Source organism: Hemitrygon akajei, chromosome 30 (genome assembly GCF_048418815.1).
Source record: "Hemitrygon akajei chromosome 30, sHemAka1.3, whole genome shotgun sequence".
Classification (NCBI taxonomy): Eukaryota; Metazoa; Chordata; class Chondrichthyes; order Myliobatiformes; family Dasyatidae; genus Hemitrygon; species Hemitrygon akajei.
In genome coordinates, this window is record NC_133153.1 from 37,281,439 (window position 1) to 37,301,786 (window position 20,348).

The 20,348-nt window shown below is 40.1% G+C and overlaps 1 protein-coding gene across 6 annotated transcripts in view; it reads right to left on the reverse strand.

The window, feature by feature from the left end:
- The window catches only part of pias1b (protein inhibitor of activated STAT, 1b), a 201,469-nt gene that overhangs the window by 98,857 nt on the left and 82,264 nt on the right, over positions 1 to 20,348 (reverse strand). The window contains exon 1 of one of the 6 annotated variants that reach the window (XM_073032627.1): positions 14,674 to 14,813. The exons of the other annotated variants lie outside the window; for them this stretch is intronic. The gene's annotated coding sequence lies outside the window, so the exon portion shown is untranslated. Of the gene's footprint in view, positions 1 to 14,673; positions 14,814 to 20,348 lie in introns of those variants that run through there. 6 annotated transcript variants of the gene reach the window in all.

Here is a 20,348-nt window from a genome sequence, read left to right on the forward strand (position 1 = left end):
ACAGCCACATCTGCACCAGGTGCGTCGAGCTGCAGCTGTTTAGGGACCAGGTTATGGAACTGGAGATGCAGCTCGATGACCTTCACCTGGTCAGGGAAAGTGAGGAGGTGATAGGGAGGAGCTATAGGCAAGAAGTCACACCAGCGACTCAGGAGACAGACAAGTAGGTAACAGTCAGGAGAGGGAAGGGCAAGATTCAGACATGAGAGTGTATCCCTGTGGCTGTCCCTCTTAACAATAAGTACTCCTGTTTGAGTACTGTTGTAAGGGACAACCTACCTCAGGGAAGCAACAGTGGCTGCACCTATGGCACAGAGTCTGGCCCTGTGGCTCAGAAGGGTAGGGAAAGGAAGAAGGCAGCAGTAATAGGGGATTCTATAGTGAGGGGGTCAGATAAGTGATTCTATGGATGCAGGAAAGAAACACGGATGGTAGTTTGCCTCCCAGGTGGTAGGGTTTGGGATATTTCTAATCGTGTTCACGATATTCTGAAGTGAGGAGGTGAACAGCCAGAGGTCGTGGTACATATTGGTACCAACGACATAGGTAGGAAAAGCGAGGAGGTCCTGAAAACAGACTACAGGGAGTTAGGAAAGAAGTTGAGAAGCAGGACCTCAAAGATAGTAATCTCAGGATTACTGCCTGTGCCACGCGACAGTGAGTATAGGAATAGAGTGAAGAGATAAATGCGTGGCTAAGGGATTGGAGCAGGGGGCAAGGATTCAGACTTCTGGATCATTGGCACCTCTTTTGGAACAAGCTTGACATACAAAAAGGATGGGTTGCACTTGAATCCGAGGGGACCAATATCCCAACAGGGAGGTTTGCCAAGGCTACTGGGGAGAGTTTAAACTAGAATTGCTGGGGGGTGGGAACCAAACTGAAGAGACGGAGGAAGGGGCGGTTGGCTCACAAATAAAGAAAGCTTGGAGACTGTGCGAGAGGAAGGATAGACAGGTGATAGAGAAGGGATATGCTCAGACTGATGGCTTGAGATTTGTCTATTTAAATGCAAGGAGTACTATGAACAAAGCTAATGAGTTTGGAGCATGGATCAGTACTTCGAGCTATGATGCTGTGGCCATTACACAGAAGACTTGGATGGCTCAGGGGCAGGAATGGTTAGAGTGCCAGGCTTTAGATACTTCAGAAAGGACAAGGAGGGAGGCAAAAGAGGTGGGGGCATGGCACTGCTGATCAGAGATAGTGTCACGGCTGCAGAAAAGAAGGAAGTCATGGAGGGATTGTTTACTGAGTCCGTGGGTGGAAGTTAGAAATAACACTACTGGGTGTGTTTTTTTAAAATATACAGACCACCCAATAGTAACAGGGACATCAAGGAGCAGATAGGGAGACAGATTCTGGAAAGGTGTAATAATAACAGGGCTGACATGGTGGGATATTTTAGTTTCCCTAATACTGATTGGCATCTCCTTACAGCAAGGGGTTTAGATAGCATGGAGTTTGTCAGGTGTGTTCAGGAAGGTTTCCTGACACAATATGTAGATAAGCCTACAAGAGGAGAGGCTGTACTTGATCTGGTATTAGGAAATGAACATGGTTAGGTGTCAGGTCTTTCAGTGGGAGAGCACTATGGAGATAGTGATCACAATTCTATCTCCTTTACCATAGCATTGGAGAGGGGTAGGAACAGACAAGTTAGGAAAGCGTTTAATTGGAGTAAAGGGGAAATACGAGGCAACAGGCAGGAACATGGAAGCATAAATTGGGATTCTCGGGGAAATGTACTGCAGAAATGTAGCAAATGTTCAGGGGATATTTGCGCGGCGTTCTACATAGATACATTCCAATGAGACAGGAAAAGGATGGTAAGGTACAGGAACCGTGGTTTACAGATCTAGTTGAAAATCTAGTCAAGAAGAAAAGCTTACAAAAGGTTCAAAAAACTAGGTAATGATAGAGATCTAGAAAATAAGGCTAGCAGGAAGGAGCTTAAGAATGAAATCAGGAGAGCCAGAAGGGGTCATGAAAAGGCCTTGGCAAGCAGGATTACAGAAAACCCCAATGCATACTACAAGTATGTGAAGAGCAAGAGGTTAAGGTTCGATATTGTCAGGTTCAATATTGTCATTTTTTTAAAAATTGGATAGGTATATGGACAAGAAAGGAATGGAGGTTATGGGCTGAGTGCAGGTCAGTGGGACTAGGTGAGAGTAAGCGTTTGGCATGGACTAGAAGGGCCGAGATGGCCTGCTTCCATGCTGTAATGGTTATATGGTTGACATGAGAGAATAGGACCAATCAAGTATGACAGTGGAAAAGTGTGAATGGAACCAGAGGAGATAACAGAGGTACTCAATGAATACTTTGATTCAATATTCACTACGGAAAAGGATCTTGGTGATTGTAGGGATGATTTACTGTGGATTGAAAAGCTTGAGCATATAGACATCAAGAAAGAGGATGTGCTGGAGGTTTTGGAAAGCATCAAGTTGAATAAGTCTCCAGGACTGGATGAGACGTACTCCAGGCTACCGTGGGAGGCAAGAGAGGAGATTGCTGAGCCTCTGGCGATGATATTTGCATCATCAATGAGGACGGAAGAAGTTCCAGAGAATTGGAGGGTTGCAGATGTTGTTCCCTTTTTCAAGAAAGTGAGTAGAGTTAGCACAGGAAATTATAGACCAGTGAGTCTTATTTCAGTGGTTGGTAAGTTGATGGAAAACATCCTGAGAGGCAGGATTTATGAACATTTGGAGAGGCATAATATGATTTGGAATAGTCAGCATGGCTTTGTAAAGGCAGGTTTTGCCTTACAAGCCTGAATGAATTTTTTGAGGATGTGACTAAACACATTGAAGAAGGGAGAGCAGTAGATGTAGTGTATATGGATTTCAGCAAGGCATTTGATAAGGTACCTCATGCAAGGCTTATTGAGTAAGTATGAAGGCATGAGATCCAAGGGGACCTTACTTTGTGGATCCAGAATTGGCTTGCCCACAGAAGGCAAAGAGTGGTTGTAGATAGGTCACATTCTGCATGGAGGTCGGTGACCAGTGGTGTGCCTCAGGGATCTGTTCTGGGACACCTTCTCTTCATGATTTTTATAAATGACCTGGATGAGGAAGTGGAGGGATGGGTTAGTAAATTTGCTGATGACACAAAGGTTGGGGGTGTTGTGGATAGTGTGGAGGGCTGTCAGAGGTTACAACGAGATATCAGTAGGATGCAAAACTGGGCTAATATGACAGCAGAATATAGTATTAACGGTAAGATTCTTGGCAGTGTGGCAGTTCAGAGAGATCTTGGGGTCCGAGTCCATAAGACACTCAAAGCAGCTGTGCAGGTTGACTGCGGTTAAGGCGGCATATGGTGCATTGGCCTTCATCAACCATGGGAATGAGTTTAAGAGATGAGAGGTAATGTTGCAGCTAAATAGGACCCTGGTCAGACCCCACTTGGAGTACTGTGCTCAGTCCTAGTCACCTCACTACAGGAAGGATGTGGAAACCATAGAAAGGGTGCAGAGGAGATTTACAAGGATGTTGCCTGGATTGGGGAGCATGCCCTATGAGAACAGGTTGAGTGAACTTGGCCATTTCTCCTCGGAGCGACGGAGGATGAGCGGTGACCTGATAGAGGTGTATAAGATGATGTAAGGCATTGATTGTGTGGATAGTCAGAGGCTTTTTCCCAGGGCTGAAATGGCTAACACAAGAGGGTACAGTTTTAAGGTGCTTGGAAATAGGAACAGAGGAGATGTCAGGGACAAATTGTTGTTTTTATGCAGAGTGGTGAGTGCGTGGAATGGGCTGCTGGCAACGGTCGTGCAGGAGGATACGATAGGGTCTTTTAAGAGACTCCTGGATAGGTACATGGCGCTTAGAAAAATAGAGGGCTATAGGTAACCCTAGGTAATTTCTAAGTATGTACATGTTCAGCACAGCATTATGGACTGAAGGACCTGTATTGTGCTGTAGGTAGGTTTTCTATGTTTCTAACATTCACATGACATGTACCAAACAATGACAATACCCAAGACGACAATCCAGCCATCACTTCCAGATTCATTAGTAATGGCATTTCCATCACTGAACCACCCACTATGCACACACCATTCTTCACCATGGCTGTCAAAATCCAGAGCACTGGACCCCCCAACAGTATTGTGTATACCCAAACACCAAGGACTGTAAGGGTTAAATGTGACAGCTCACCATCTTCATGGGTAACTAAGCATGGGCAATTAAATGCTGGCTTAGCCTGCAAAGCTCATTATCTCGAATGGAAATATATAAAAACAATGGCATATGAAAACAATAAAACTTGACTCGTTCAGTGCCCATCTCTTGTATTTTAAAGTGCACATCTTGTGCTGAAGTTATTCATGAAGTAAACACTTCTCAGTTTTAGTCCTAGTTAACAAAGTCCTCAAGAATCAGATCTATGATTAAATACAAATTTTACAATCTACAAAATGCCTCAAACTTCAAGAGTGCACAGCTGCACAGTTCAAAAATCCTCAATTTCTCACTGAGCTATCTTGGCCTCAACGAAATTACTAATTTGGGCAATCATGGCAGTTTAGAGTAGTGGATGCATGCTCACTGGGGAACTTAAATCCGCCCCCCCCCCCCCCCAATTCCACTTTACAGCCCATTAGCAGCAGTTGAATATGAACAATTTTTACTTAAAACACCTTTAAACTAGCAAAATGTCTCAAAATTTCACAGCAGTCATTCATCAAAATTAAGAACTGTGTTATACAAGGATAATTTAGGACAGATGACTAGCTTGGTTAAAGGGCATTAAAATACTTCAAACTTTTAAGAGAGGTTGGGATCTAAATTAACATCCAATCTTTTTTTTAAAAAAACCAGCACAATGAGACAGTACAATTTGCAGACAGCAAACTTTCATATAAGCAATCCTTGCCACCTGCTGAATAAATTTCTTAGTTTCATTATATAAAATGGTTTAAATAAAAATTTAGTCCAGTTGAGTTTGTCTTTTCTGAAATACTGTCGCAACATTGTTTTGATATGTGCAGAGAACAGTGCTACAAATCAGGAATGCCCTGAGTTAGGTCTTTCAATCTATTATTCTTACAGCACCATTAAATTAGCTTTATGAAAAAGTGCGAAGGTTGTAATCTGAAGAAAGCATGCCCATGGTATAATTAACTCAGTCAGGATCAAACAATAAACTTTCAACACTTTCTTCACTTAGAGATTATGGAAGGATAGTATTTTGGTGCAAAAAAACTTAAAGACGTATGCTAGAATGGTCTCAAAATATTGATATTACAAACTGCTCTAAACACCAATTATTAGTGTACAAGGCAGTACCTACTTTCAAAATGAATATGCATCAACATCTGGATGGCATTCTGAGTCAGAGTCACCTCACGTACAGACACTCCTATTACTAGCATCATTTTATGGACATACAAATCATCTATTTTATGTATTTAAATTTAATCGCTTTTTAAAATATTTATATCTTTTTTTGTGTTGCATCAGTTCTGGAGTAATAATTTTGTTCTCCTTTACATTTGTGTATTGTAGATCTTGAATTTAAATTCAAAACATTGGAATTATAGAATGCTTAAAATGACAGTCTTCACTCAAAACAAAACTTCTGCTTGGCATAATCACTTAGCAGGAAGAAATAATACCCCACAATCCCAGTTTCAAACCTGGAGCTACTTCATCTCAATGGTCAGTACACACAGGAAATGTTGGAACACTGGGTTGTCAAGCTTGTTTGTGGAAGTTGGTGGGGGTGGGGGGAGACGGGGAAAGAGTACTAGCTGAAAGAGATGCTGAAGATGTTCTATAGGTCAGTTGTGGAGAGCGCCCTCTTCTTTGTGGTGGCGTGTTGGGGAGGCAGTATTAAGAAGAGGGACGCCTCACGTCTTAATAAGCTGATAAGGAAGGCGGGCTCTGTCGTGGGCAAAGTACTGGAGAGTATAACATCGGTAGCAGAGCGAAGGGCGCTGAGTAGGCTACGGTCAATTATGGAAAACCCTGAACATCCTCTACATAGCACCATCCAAAGACAGAGAAGCAGTTTCAGCGACAGGTTGCTATCGATGCAATGCTCCTCAGACTGGATGAAGAGATCAATACTCCCCAATGCCATTCGGCTTTACAATTCAACCGCCAGGAGTAAGATATGTTAAAGTGCCGGGGTTAGGACTCAATGTATTTAAGTAAACTACTTAAGAACTTTTTAAAAGCTATTATTAATGCTTTTTGAGAGAGTGATTTTAGATGCATATCATATTTTTACTGAGTTAAGTATTGTATGCAATTAGTTTTGCTACAATAAGTGTATGGGACATTGGAAAAAATGTTGAATTTCCCCATGGGGATGAATAAAGTATCTATCTATCTATCTAACTGGAAGGTGATAGGTAAAGCCAAGTGAGAGGGAATGTGTGTGGGTGGGGGAGTGGCAAATGAAATTACAAGCTGTGATGTGATAGGTAGAAGTAAAAGGCTGTAGGAATCTGATAGGAGAGGACAGTAAACTATGCGAGTAAGGGAAGGAGGAATACCAGAGGGAGGTAATGGACAGGTGGGAAGAGAAGGGGTAAGAGGAGAGCCAGAATAAGGAACGCAAATCTGACTTCTCTATCAAACTGAGCATATTTTATAGTGTTGTTGTTCATGTTCTCTGGGATCAACTAGATTGACTGAAATTACCAAATTAATTTAGGAGAAAAAAGGTTAAGTGTTATTTTTGTTAAAGCAAAGTCAGCTTTATCAGACAATATTTTAAAATCCAATTAAGCATTGCAATGAAGATATTTACAACTTTAGATAATGGATAATTACTTTATGAGAACAGTACATCTGGTGCACATTTCCGGTACAGTCTACAAGTCATCTTTTCAGTTGCATTTTTTTTTTAAGCCACAGCTTTGAAATTTCTAGCCACTTGTAGTGTTTACTTAACACCAGATAAATTTTGTGGCATTAAAGGGACAAGGGTGACATTAACTGCACATTATTGCATTCTGAATTACCCAGCATACAGCAATGTAATTATAAGCCATTGAGTTAACCTCCTGCTTATGCATCCAGAAATCAGATAGCTGAAAATTCAGAAGACAACTTGCTTGGAGCAAACTTGCATGAAACCATCTTATTTGTTCAATAAAATTCAAAGAAATCAAGAAATTTTTCTAAAAGATGAATCATCATTCAGCACTAAAAGATAGCAATAAACCTGGTTACCTAAAGGATGACTCTCGGATCTATTATACTAAGATTCAGAGTGGCAACTAACTCAACGTGACTAAATTATAGGATGGATGAGCAGTTAAACCATGTGTACAGTCCTTCAACTTCTCACTAACATTTGACAAAGAGGCACGTTTGAGATGCAATGCGTGGTTAATAGTTACATTCCATCATAGATTTTAATTTGGAGGGCAATGGGGTAATTATCTAGTGCAGATGATAGAAATAATCCTCATATTGGAAGTTGCACATCTTAAATGGATGAGCATTTCCTCGGATGCCACAATGTCCACTATTGTTCATTAACCCAAATTCACCTGTCCAAGGTTCACAAAAAATACCCACTTCAAAAATGAAGAGTTAATAACAAATGAGACTAACATGGGTTAACTCATACCTGCATGCACAATGGAGAGAACTAGTTGTCATAACCTCTTTTCTTAAGACTTTCACACTGTCTGCTGTTGTAATATTAACACTTTCATTTTAAAAAGGTACAACTGCATAATAATTATTTTCCTACATTACAATTGCTAGTAATATAACACCAAGTTCATATTGCAACAACAGCTGTTTCCCCAGAAACACATTGGTAAAGCAGCTACAAACCTGGCTTTCTGACAGAACATACTCCAGAATTCATTGTGGTCACATTTCAGAGGTGAGGGGGCCATGCTATTACAGTTTCCCATGTTTGGAGTTTAATTCCAGCACCAACTGCAAGAAACTTGTATGTTCTCTGTGACTGTGCAGATTTCCTCCAAGTGCACTTGTTTTTCTCCCAGTCTAAAGACATACCGGTTAATAAGCTAGTGTTAAACAGGAGGGTTGCTGGGTGCTATGGCTCATTGGGCTGGAAGGGCCCATACTGTGCTTCAAGTTTGGGGATCCATGGACCCCTTGCTTAATGGTATTGTTCCATGGCATTAAAAAAAGGTTGGTAATCCCTGCCTTAAATAAATCAGATTGGATTAATGAATCTAGGCTTAAATGATTGAAATGTACAAGTTTTGGTGGCTAGATCTACATCACTTATATAGTGGAAATGGTTCAAAATTATTTCAAACAATGCAAACCTCCAGAGAAGAGGTGCAAAATGCCAACTCCACCCCTAAGTGATTATTCCTTCCTATAACTAGGAAGATCTCAATTTGCAGACACAATAGGTACTACCAAGCAGCAGTAATGTCAGCCCATCTTTCAATGTTTTAAAACCAGACACTGATCTTTATTCTCAGCAATATACCCGTTTTTGGGCATTCACCTGCCCAGCTAAATAAATATAATACAGGCTCAAACACTGAACAGTTGTTTATTACTGCCTCTCCCTATTGCCACACGCCCTAACCCACCAACCAGCACATCTTCCAACAAGATTAGCCAAAACATCAGGAAATTCCTTCAGTACATTAAAACCTGCACCAGCAGATTCACCAATGACTTGTATTTTAAAGTAGCATGCTATTACAAACTTAACACCTCGCCATGCCTTCACTTTTGTTCCTTAACCTATTTTGTCTTTTAAGGTTAAAAAAAAACTCTGCTGCATTAATATCATAATCCATGCATGACACTTGATTTTGGTTTGGTGCAATTGATTAAAGGAGGTTTTCCAAATTCACAACAGCAGTCCTCCATTTAATTATCAATTTCAGTCATAATTTCCTTTGTGCTCCACAATCTTACGATTACCCCAAGACCAAAATACTTTAACCCTAAATATGCCCGATAACTGATCAGGGCACATTATAATACCTATTTGCATTTCCATGTAAATGGTACCATTTCCAAAAATGACAGCCACCACTTAATCCAGCACCTGACACACAAAATAAATCTTGTGGCTAATGTAAACAGAAACCAAAGTGGAAAGACTGACAGCACAAGCAATTCAGTAGTGAGCAAAACACTGAGGATGGAATGACAATGATTTCTTATTTGCTTGTCAGGGAGTGGGCTTGCTGGATTTAACATGACTATCCTCACTTTTGTCTTTACTCACATTTATTCAAAACCTGCTCTATTTAAAACTTTATTTCACATGCAGCTTCACAAAAGTGAAAGGACATCATCTCCCTCTACATATTGCTTGATCAGTTCTGGATTATTAAAATGCTAGAAAAGTTGGCACTCATTTCAACAGATTTTAGATAACACATGGTTAATCAATTAAGTAGTTTTTTAGAGTGCGCCAGCAACCACAAAAGATGGCACTTCCTGTTAGTATTATGATTTATTAGATAATTTGGCATATGTATATTAGAGGCAACAAATGTATCGCACTTGCTTGAATTTTTAATAGTATTGGCAAAATTAGACCCTGCAAGCCCTTAAGCCTGCCATTTAATATAATAGGCTGATCTAATCTTGACCTTAGCTCCCTCTTTGTTGACATGTCCTAGAAACCGCAATGCTAAAAACCACAAACTTATCTCAGCCACGAATGTATTCAGTTATTCAAACTCAGTCCACTGTGGTACAGAATTCCAAAAATTCAAATCTCAACAGATTCCTCACCTTCCTAAACTGGTGCCCTCTTAAATCTGAAAATCTGTCCAATTCTACCCTGCGAAATATTCTCAGAATCAAGTCTTAGAAAAAGATCACTTCTTATTCTTCTAAATATGAATAAACAATTTATCTTTCCCCTCAAGAAATCCAAAGAATAAACTTTGTGAAATTTCTAAGAATAAGTATTTTCTATTAGCCAATTGTCTTTCTGTTATATTACTCCCAATGGCCTGAGCTCTGAACTCACATGAGCAGTTTATAAAACTATAGGTGCAGAATAGAAATACAGAGCTCTTCACATCCACGATAAATAGCTTCATTTGTTAAAACCCCCAAGCCATTATTGTGTTATTGGGCAATTCACACTTTCAAGGTCCTCCTTTGCTTTGTCCACACTACATGTTAGAATAGTAATTCTTCATGAATGAGATCATTTGCAAACGGGCTATTGACCACTGGTACCTTAACTATTAATCACATTTTTTTCTTTGCCAACCATTCACATACATTGCTTTCTAGTAGTGGGACATCTGGCTAATTTCTCAGCAGTACATAAATTAATCACAGCACACCAAGATTAGTGAACTTGACAAAACAGGGATTGAATGCAAGACCTGTTGCATCTAAGGAACTGACAAAAAATAACTTGCATCATCTTATTGCTTTTTTTTAAAGAAAAACAGCGTGGAATGGGCCCTTCCAGCCCTTTGAACCACACCGCCCAGCAGCCATAAGACATAGGAGTAGAATTAGGCCATCTGGCCCATCAAGTCTGCCAAGCCATTCAAATCATGGCTGATCTCCTCCTCAGCCCCAGTTCCCAGCCCTTTCCCCCCTAACCTTTGATGCCATGTCCAATCAAGAACCTGTCAATCTGTCTTAAATACACCCAACGACCTGGCCTCCACATCTGTAAGTGGCAACAAATTCACCACGCTTTGGATAAAGAAATTTCTCTGCACCTGTTTTGAAAGGGTGTCCTTTATCCTGAGACTGTGCCCTCTAGTCCTGGACTCTCCCACCATGGGAAACATCCTTTCCACATCGACTCTGTCTAGGCCTTTCAGCATTCGAAAGGTTTCAATGAGATTCCCCCCCCCCCCCCCCATCCTTCTGAATTCCAGCAAGTACAGATCCAGAGCCATCAAATATACCTTGTATGACAACCCTTTCTTTCCTGGAATCACCCTTGTGAACCTCCTCTGGACCCTCTCTAATGCCAGCATATCTTTTCTAAGATGAGGAGCCCAAAACTGTTCACAATACTCGAGGTGAAGGCTCACCAGTGCCTTATAAAGCTTCAGCATCACATCCGTGTTGTATTCTAGACTGTTCGAAATGAATGCTAAGATTGCATTTGCCTTCCTCACAACCAACTCAACCTGCAAGTTAACCTTCAGGGTGTTCTGCACAAGGACTCCCAAGTCCCTCTGCATCTCAGATTCCTGGATTTTCTCCGTTTAGAAAATGTTCTGCATATTTATTTCTATTACCAAAGTGCATGACAATGCATTTTCCAACATCATATATCATTTGCCACTTTCTTGCCCATTCTCCTAATCCAAGTCCTTCTGCATCCTACCCATTTCCTCAACACTACCTGCCCCTTCACCAATCTTCGTATTATCTGCAAACTTGGCAACAAAGCCATCTATTCCATCATCTAAATATCTACAGTATAAAATTGGTCCCAGCACTGACCCCTGCAGAACACCACTAGACACTGGCAGCCAACCATTTATTCTCACTTGCTTTCTACCAATCAGCCAATGCTCTAACCATGTTAGTAACTTTCCTGTAATACCACGGGCTCTTAACTTAGTAAGCAGACTTGTGTGTGGCACGCTGTCAAACGCTTTCTGAAGCCAAAATATACAACATCCACTGAATCCCCTTATCTATCCTACTTGTAATCTCCTCCAAGAATTCCAACAGGTTCATCAGGCAAGATTTTCCCTTCGGGAAACCATACTGACTTTGTCCTGTGTCACCAAGTACTCCAAAACCTCATCCTTAACAACCGACTCCAACATCTTCCCAACCACTGAGGTCAGGCTAACTGGTTATAATTTCCTTTCTGCTGACTTTCTCCTTTCTTAAAGAGTGAAGCAACATTTGCAATTTTCCAGTCCTCTGGCACCATGCTTTTGGCACAATGATTTTTGAAAGATCATTTCTAATGCCACCACAATCTAATGCTACTGCTTTCAGAATCCTAGGGTGCAGTTCCTCTGGTCCAGGTGACCTGTGTACTTTTTGACCTTTCAGCTTTCTGAGCACCTTCTCTCTTGTAACAGTAACTGCACCCACTTCTCTTCCTTCACACACTGCAACATTTGCGCACTGTTTAGTGTCCTCCACAGTGAAGACTGAAGCAAAACACTCATTTAGTTCATCAGCCATCTCCTTGTCCGTTATTTCTTGTGCCTCATTTTCTAGTGGTCCTATACCCACTCTCATTCCTCTTTTATTTTTACCATATTTGAAAAAACTTTTACTATCCACTTTGATATTATTTGCTAGCTTGCTTTCATATTTCATCTTTTCCCTTCAAAGGCTTTTTTTTTTAAGTTGCTCTCTGTAGGTTTTTTAAAAAAACTTCCCAATCCTCTATCTTCCCACTAATTTTTGCTTTGTTGTATGCCCTCTTTAGTTTTTACAATAGTTTTAACTTCCCTTGTCAGCATGGTTTTACTATTTTATCGTTTGATTATTTCTTCATTTTTGGAATACACATGTGCCGCACCTCTCTCATTTTTCCCAGAAACGCACACCATTGCTGCTCTGCTGACATCCCTGCCAGCAGCTCCTTCCAATTTACTTTGGCCAACTCCTCTCTCATACCACTGCAATTTCTGGGTAAATCCTCTCCCTGAAATATCTCCACACTAATTCCCACACTATGCAAAATATAAAATACCAGTTAAACAGCACATACTTAAAACTGCAGAGTTTGTACTCCGCGATCTACCAATTTTGAGAACCTGAACTCCTCACCCTGACAATCCTGATTTAACCCTAACCTATTCACAGGACAAGTTACAATGACCAATTAACCTGCCTGGTAGTACTTTGGACTGTGGGAGGAAACTGGAGGACCCAGCGAAAACACATGCATTCCACAGGGAAGATGTGCAGAAACTACTTAGAGGACACCGGGATTGAACGCTGATGCCCAGAGCTGTAATAATATCACGCTAACCGATATATTTTCATATAGATCAAAAGGACAATTTTCAAAGGAGAGTGAAAGGAGGAAACAATTGCCACTGGGAAATAACTTAACCATCTGGTCTAATTTCCACCCACATGGCCCACTAAGAAGAGATAGATTATTCCTTTTGAGGTGCAACTATACTGTACTTTTATTTTTTTCACTGATTGATGGAGCATTGTCCATTTTACACAAATGCAATGTACATAATTCATGAAATAGAAGCATAATACTGAACTCAAACTAAAACAAAAATCTCAGAGGGACACAGAAAGGAAACTATTTAGCTAATCATTTTCACATCGTTCAGAAAAAGGCTCCAATTTATTTCCCAGTCTTGGATGAGTCTCAGCTCATCCAAGTCTAATTTTCAAAAATATGGTTTTCTGCTCAATACCCATTCAGGATGTGCATTTCCAATTTGGGTATGAAACAGTTTCAACTGTTCCTCTTATCTAAAGAATTATTAATTTAAGTTATTGGCCTCTAAGCAAAAAGAGCCCTTAGTGTCTCGGGCCTCCTATTTAAATCACCTACCTAGACTTCAGACTTGCTAACATCTAAAGTACTGTGAAAAACACCTTAGACAAATGTAAAAAAAAATTCCATTAAAGTGAAGATGCTTTCAAAAATAATGAAATGAAAAGTTTCTAAATAATCAAAAAAATGCTAAAAAGAGCAGTAAAAAGCAAAAAACTAAATCAAACCAATATTTGGTGTGACCACACTTTGCCTTTAAAACTTCATCAATTCTTTTAGGTACACTGTCACACACTTTTATAAGAAAGTCAGTTTGTAGGTTATTCCAAGCATCTTGGAGAACTTGCCACAGCTCTTCTGCAGACTTTGGCTGTCTCACTTGTTTCAATCTCTCCAAGTAATCACATACAGCCTCAGTGATGTTGAGATCAGAGCTCTATGGAGGCCGTACCATCTTTTGCAGAACTGCTTGCTTTTCATTTCACTGGAGATAGTTCTTGATGACTTTGGCCATGTGTGTGGGGTCATTGTTCTGCTGCAGAATAAAGTTGGGACCAATCATAAGCCTCCTTGATTATATTGCATGATGGGTGAGAATCTGCTTGTATTTCTCAGCACTGAGAATTCCATTAATTCTGACTGGATCGCCAACTCCATTTGCAGAAATGCAACCCCAAACCTGTTTGGAACCTCCATCATGCTCCACTGTTGGCTGCTCTGCAAACTGCCTCATGCTTGAGCCAAAAATTTCAAATTTTGACTCATCAGTCCAGAGCACTTGCTGACATTGTTCAGCACACCAGTCATTGTGTTTTTGTGTAGGTGGTTCTCATGTCTTTGTTTCCACTTCAGAGGAATGGCTTTTTGGCAGCAACTCTTCCATGAAGACCACTTCTGACAAGACTTCTCCGGACTGTAGAGCAGTACACCTGGGTTCCAGTGGTTTCTGAGAGTTCAGAGCAGTGCTGGACTATTACCAATTTAGGAGGGACAACAGTTTGATATATCCCTCATCTGCTATACTCAGTTTCTGTGGCCAATCACTGCATTTCTGGTCCTCAACCTTGCCCATTTCTTTGCGCTTCTGAAGAGGAGCTTGGACACATGTTGAACCTACTGTCTGCCACAAAATTTCTGGTAGGGAGAGACCTTGCTGATGCAGGATGACCACCTTGTGTTCTGTTGCTATGTTCATTCTTGCCATGATTAAGAATTGATGATTTGAAGGTTAAACTATCACATCTGCCAAACCCTCACCTTTTAATTTGCTTGCCATTCACCCAGTTCGATTCCTTCTACACCCGTTTCTGTCTTGCAGTTTAGTTCATTCAGCTCATGTCACTGATAATTAGAACCTGGTTTGTCATCTTTGTTTAATCATGCACTGGGCTCTACACCTACAAAGCAATCAAGATTTTATGTGTTACTTTAAATAGAAACATTTCTGTAATATTGAATTTTATGGAAAATTAATATCTGGAAATCTAAATTTTTCCCTTTTCAACTGACACCAATGCAGAAGAGAAAACAAACAACTAAAACAAAGTTTATATAAAAAAATCTAGGATGCCCAAGACTGTTGCACTGTACTGTATATACATTCTCTGTACCATCTCTAATGTACTATCCTTCCTGTGGTGTACAACTTCCAGTTTAAGATGGCATTACTGAAGATGAACAACAACTTATTGGCTGTTCCCAAAGAAATACAACTAAATACTTTACTAATAACACATTTTCTGTAAAAAAAAATTATGTTAAATAATCACCACAAACAATGAAGAGGTAAGCAAAAGCGAGGTTGAGAGTCCAAGAGTGATTCTGAGAGCTTTCGAGGCGTATTTAAGGAGAATTGGTTGGAGCAGGGTCAGGACATGGTCCAGGCGGAGTCAAAGTGTGTAAGGCAGAGAAAAGACGGAGCGGAGTAGTTTCAGAGCCCACCCACCTAAACCTAGGAGGTCTGATCGATCTAAGCACCAGGCCAAGTTGGAAAGATCAGGTATGGGTCAAAATGTAGTGGCAGGGTCCAGACCCAATGCGGCAGAGCCCAGGTCTTAGAACGAGGAACAATGTGATGTTTGGACAATTTAAACACCAGGATTGGAAAGGCAGGGTGTGACTGGAACTTGAGGGTCAGGTTGGCTCTGCTTGCTGCTCCCTGACATTTGCACCATTCCTCACTGCACTAAGGCTGGGGGCCTGCTCCTGGTTTCATGTCCGTGGACTCCCTTTAGTTTCGAATGCTATTGCTTGCTTTTATTGTTTGCATGATTTGTCCTTCCCCTCTTTGCGCATTGGGCAATTGTTTTCTTTTATAAATGGGTTCTTTTGGGTTTTTGTTGCATGCTTGTAAAGAGATAAATCTCAATGTTGTATAATGTATACACACTTTGATAATAAATATACTTTGAACCAAAATTTTAGCTTTGGTATAATCTGTCCTTTTTTAAAAAAAAATATACAGACTAGCCTAAATTCCCTGCTTTTGTATTCTAAGACTCAGACAATAAAACTATCCTGAATACTTCTTATTGTTGAGTGCCTTTGAGTCGTCAATTCATGGTGACTATCAATAGTTTAGCTGTCCATAGGGATGTCATGGCAAGATACAGAAGTAGATTGCCAGGCCTTTCTTTCACGCAGATACTGCAGCTGTCCAGGTTGGGGACGGCCAGACTCAAACTCAGGACCATCCACCTCCAAGTCCAGTACTGGCTGGCCCAACTTCTTAACCCCACATTATTCATCATACCACCATTAGCAGTTTAGGAACAGGTATGCGATTTGTTCTTACACTTGTGCTATTACCTTGAATTCCTTTACCACACCAAGTGTATTCAGTTTTCTGGATTGAATTCAATTTGTCACTTGTCTGTTGATGTCTTTCCACAACCTACAATTTTCTTCCTCGCAATCAATCACACCTTTGGTATCATCTGCAACAATCACAATTGTGACTCCAATATTTAGATCCAAATTACAAACATCTCTCTAATATATGCACAGACTCACACTTTCTGGCTCATGAACATTTATAGCAATGTTTAAACACTAAAGACTGAAGAACAGATTATAAACTGTTAGATTTGGCTTTGCTTCAATGTCTTTTCAAACACCCATGTGTAGCATAAGAGACATGCAGTATGAAAGACGAATGACACTCATGGAACCTTCATGTATGGTGAGTCATTATACATAAGACAGGAGAGAGACAACAGAGTGGAACTTCATGCAGACTGGTATCAAGCAAAGCTCAATAATCATCCTAACACTCAGTTCAGAAGTTCAAAGTAAATTATCCAAGTATACGTCACCATATACAACCCTGAGATTCACTTTCTTGCAGAAATACTCAATAAATCAATAAGCATAATTGACCAACAATGAAAGACTGCACCCAACAGGGCAGAACCTTTTTCCATGCAATTATGCACCTCAATGCCAACAGGCTTCCCACTAGGCTGAAGGATCTACAGACCATCATAACTGTCACTTCCATATTGAAACTGCACCCCACATTCAGTAGGGGAATTGCAATACACTAAAAGCTTCCCTAGACATTGAAACCCTAACCATGTTGTGGCTGACTAAAGCTGAGGCACATGGAAGCCGTAACTGGGAAGTACAAAAGCATATTTACACAGGAAACCTACAAGAGAGAATTTTGGAGAATCCAAGAGGATCTCACTCCCCCATATTTTTAAAGCTCAAAAGATAATAAACAACTGACTACAATTTCAATTGTTATAATCACCCACTTAACTTTAACAAGGCAGCTGACTGAAAGATCCTGCAGCGGATTGAGGATTACTGCCCTACACCACTGCCCCTCCCCCCCCCGCCAAACGCCATCCAGAGCATATATCAGAAGCATTGTGTTCACAGAGACTTCAGAATTGTTAAGGACCCCTCATCTGTCCCACAATTTCTTTGACCTCATCATCAGTCAGAACGTACAAGAACAAAAACCATTAGGCTGGGTAACAACTTGTTCCCCCAGGCTGTGAGACTTGATGAATACCCTGTTGCCACCCAGTACACGTTAAGTATTACAGCACCTGTAGCAATATACCACTGTACTATATGTTTAATAGTCATATGCACTTTATCAACTTGCATATCTAAAAAATACTATGTTAATATTGTGCTGTATATGATATGTACTGTGTTTTGCACCTTGGTTCCTGAGAACCATGGTACAGTTGAATGACAAACTTAAACATTTGGAATAGTCAGGTAAATTTACAGAATTGTATATTTACAATAACATATCCCAACCAGCAAAGCTCCTTATAATATTCACGAATGGTGCCAAATGTTTCCAGGGAGTCCAAGATCCAGGGTTCATTCTATTAAGAAGAGACTGCTGCCTCGTGCATTGCCTTGCAATCTGCACAAGGCCAACTCACATTCTTCCTGAAATTGTGGATCAGCATTAGAATGAGCTAACTTCATTTTTCTCTCCCAAAAAAAACAAGGTACAGTAAAAGGAAGTGGGATGACCGAACAGAATATATTTATGAAGACTTTACTGAAGACAAAGGATAGACACGTTTCCACTTTGAGAGAGTCCAAAGAGGTAGAGGCTATAAATATAAAGATGTCTTCTTTTTTTGAAAAAAGGGGAAATTTCTGGAGAAACATTTTAAAAACAGCTCCTGGATTCAAGCTTGCTACTGTAAAAAGTTTCATTTAGGCCAACAGCATTGGCAGTTAATGACAGTGGAATAAAATAAGCTAAATAGATGTAGGAGAAATAAAGCAGAGCACAAGAAAACAATATACAGTAGGGTTGAATGAGTTCATTGCATTGCTATAAATTCTATACTACCTTCAAATATTAATATGTAAATTAATGGCAGAATATACAAATATTAAGGATACAAATTCCAAATTTGAGAGCTCCCAGCTTGTATTGCATTTGGAAGACATAAGCAGATCATTCCAGAGTGTCAGATGAACTCTTCACTTCTATCTCAGAGCTAAATGTTACAAATGAGCCATTAGCTGAAACCATGGAGAGCAATACACAATTCTCCACTTAGATCTTTTTTCTTGTTTCCTTATCAACAAAATAAATATTTAAATAATCTTTTGGCATTACGGAATAAAGTATACAAATAACTATCAATTGCTTCCAGAAATGGAACCATTAATGCATTTTTTTTGCAAGTAATAGTATTGGTGCCAAACATTTTTATATACTAGTTGATCTCAGTTTCATGTTAAATTTAACAAGAACCTTTCCATTCTTCTGTTATAACCATATAACAACTATAGCACGGAAACAGGCCATCTCGGCCCTTCTAGTCCGTGCCGAACACTTACTCTCACCTAGTCCCACCGACCTGCACTCAGCCCATAACCCTCCATTCCTTTCTTGTACATATACCCATCCAATTTTTTTTTAAATGACAATGTCGAACCTGCCTCTACCATTTCTACTGTAAGCTCATTCCACACAGCTACCACTCTGAGTAAAGAATTTCTCCCTCCTGTTACCCCTAAACTTTTGCCCACTAACTCTCAACTCATGTCCTCTTGTTTGAATCTCCCCTACTCTCAATGGAAAAAGCCTATCCACGTCAACTCTATCTATCCCTCACATAATTTTAAATACCTCTGTCAAGTCCCCCCCTCAACCTTCTATGCTCCAAAGAATAAAGACCTGACTTGTTCAACCTTTCTCTGTAACTTGGGTGCTGAAACCCAAGTAACATTCTAGTAAATCTCCTCAGTACTCTATTTTGTTGACATCTTTCCTATAATTAGGTGAACAGAACTGTACACAATACTCCAAATTTGGCCTCACCAATGCCTTGTACAATTTTAACATTATATTCCAACTCATATAGTCAATGCTCTGATTTATAAAGGCCAGCATACCAAAAGCTTTCTTCACCACCCTATCCACATGAGATTCCACCTTCAGGGAACTATGCACTATTATTCCTAGATCACTGTTCTACTGCATTCCTCAATACCCTACCATTTAGCATGTATGTCCTATTTTGATTAGTCCTACCAAAATGTAGCACCTCACACTTATCAGCATTAAAATCCATCTGCCATCTTTCAGCCCACTCTTCTAAGTGGCCTAAATCTCTCTGCAAGCTTTGAAAACCTACTTTATTATCCACAACGCCACCTACCTTAGTATCACCTGCATACTTACTAATCCAATTTACCACCCCATCATCTAGATCCTTAATGTATATGACAAACAACATTGGACCCAGTACAGATCCGAGGCACACCACTAGTCACCGGCCTCCAACCTGACAAACAGTTATCCACCACTATTCTCCGGCATCTCCCATCCAGCCACTGTTGAATCCATTTTATTACTTCAATATTAATACCTAACAATTGAACCTTCCTAACTAACTTTCCGTGTGGAACCTTGTCAAAGGCCTTACTGAAGTCCATATAGATAACATCCACTGCTTTACCCTTGTCAACTTTCCTAGTAACCTCTTCAAAAAATTCAATAAGATCTGTCAAACATGACCTTCCACACACAAATCCATGTTGACTGTTCCTAATCAGACCGTCTTTCCAGATAATTATATATACCATCGCTAAGAATACTTTCCATTAATTTACCCACTACTGACATCAAACTTACAGGCCGATAATTGCTATGTTTACTCTTAGAACCCTTTTTAAACAATGGAACAACATGAGCAATATGCCAACCATCCGGTGCCATTCCCGTTTCTAATAACATTTGAAATATTTCTGTCAGAGCCCCTGCTATTTATACACTAACTTCCCTCAACGACCTAGGGAATATCCTGTCAAGTCCCGGAGACTTATCCACTTTTATATTCATTAAAAGTGCCAGTACTTCCTCTTCTTTAATCATCATAGTTTCCATAACTACCCGACTTGTTCCCCTTACGTTACACAATTCAATATCCTTCTCCTTA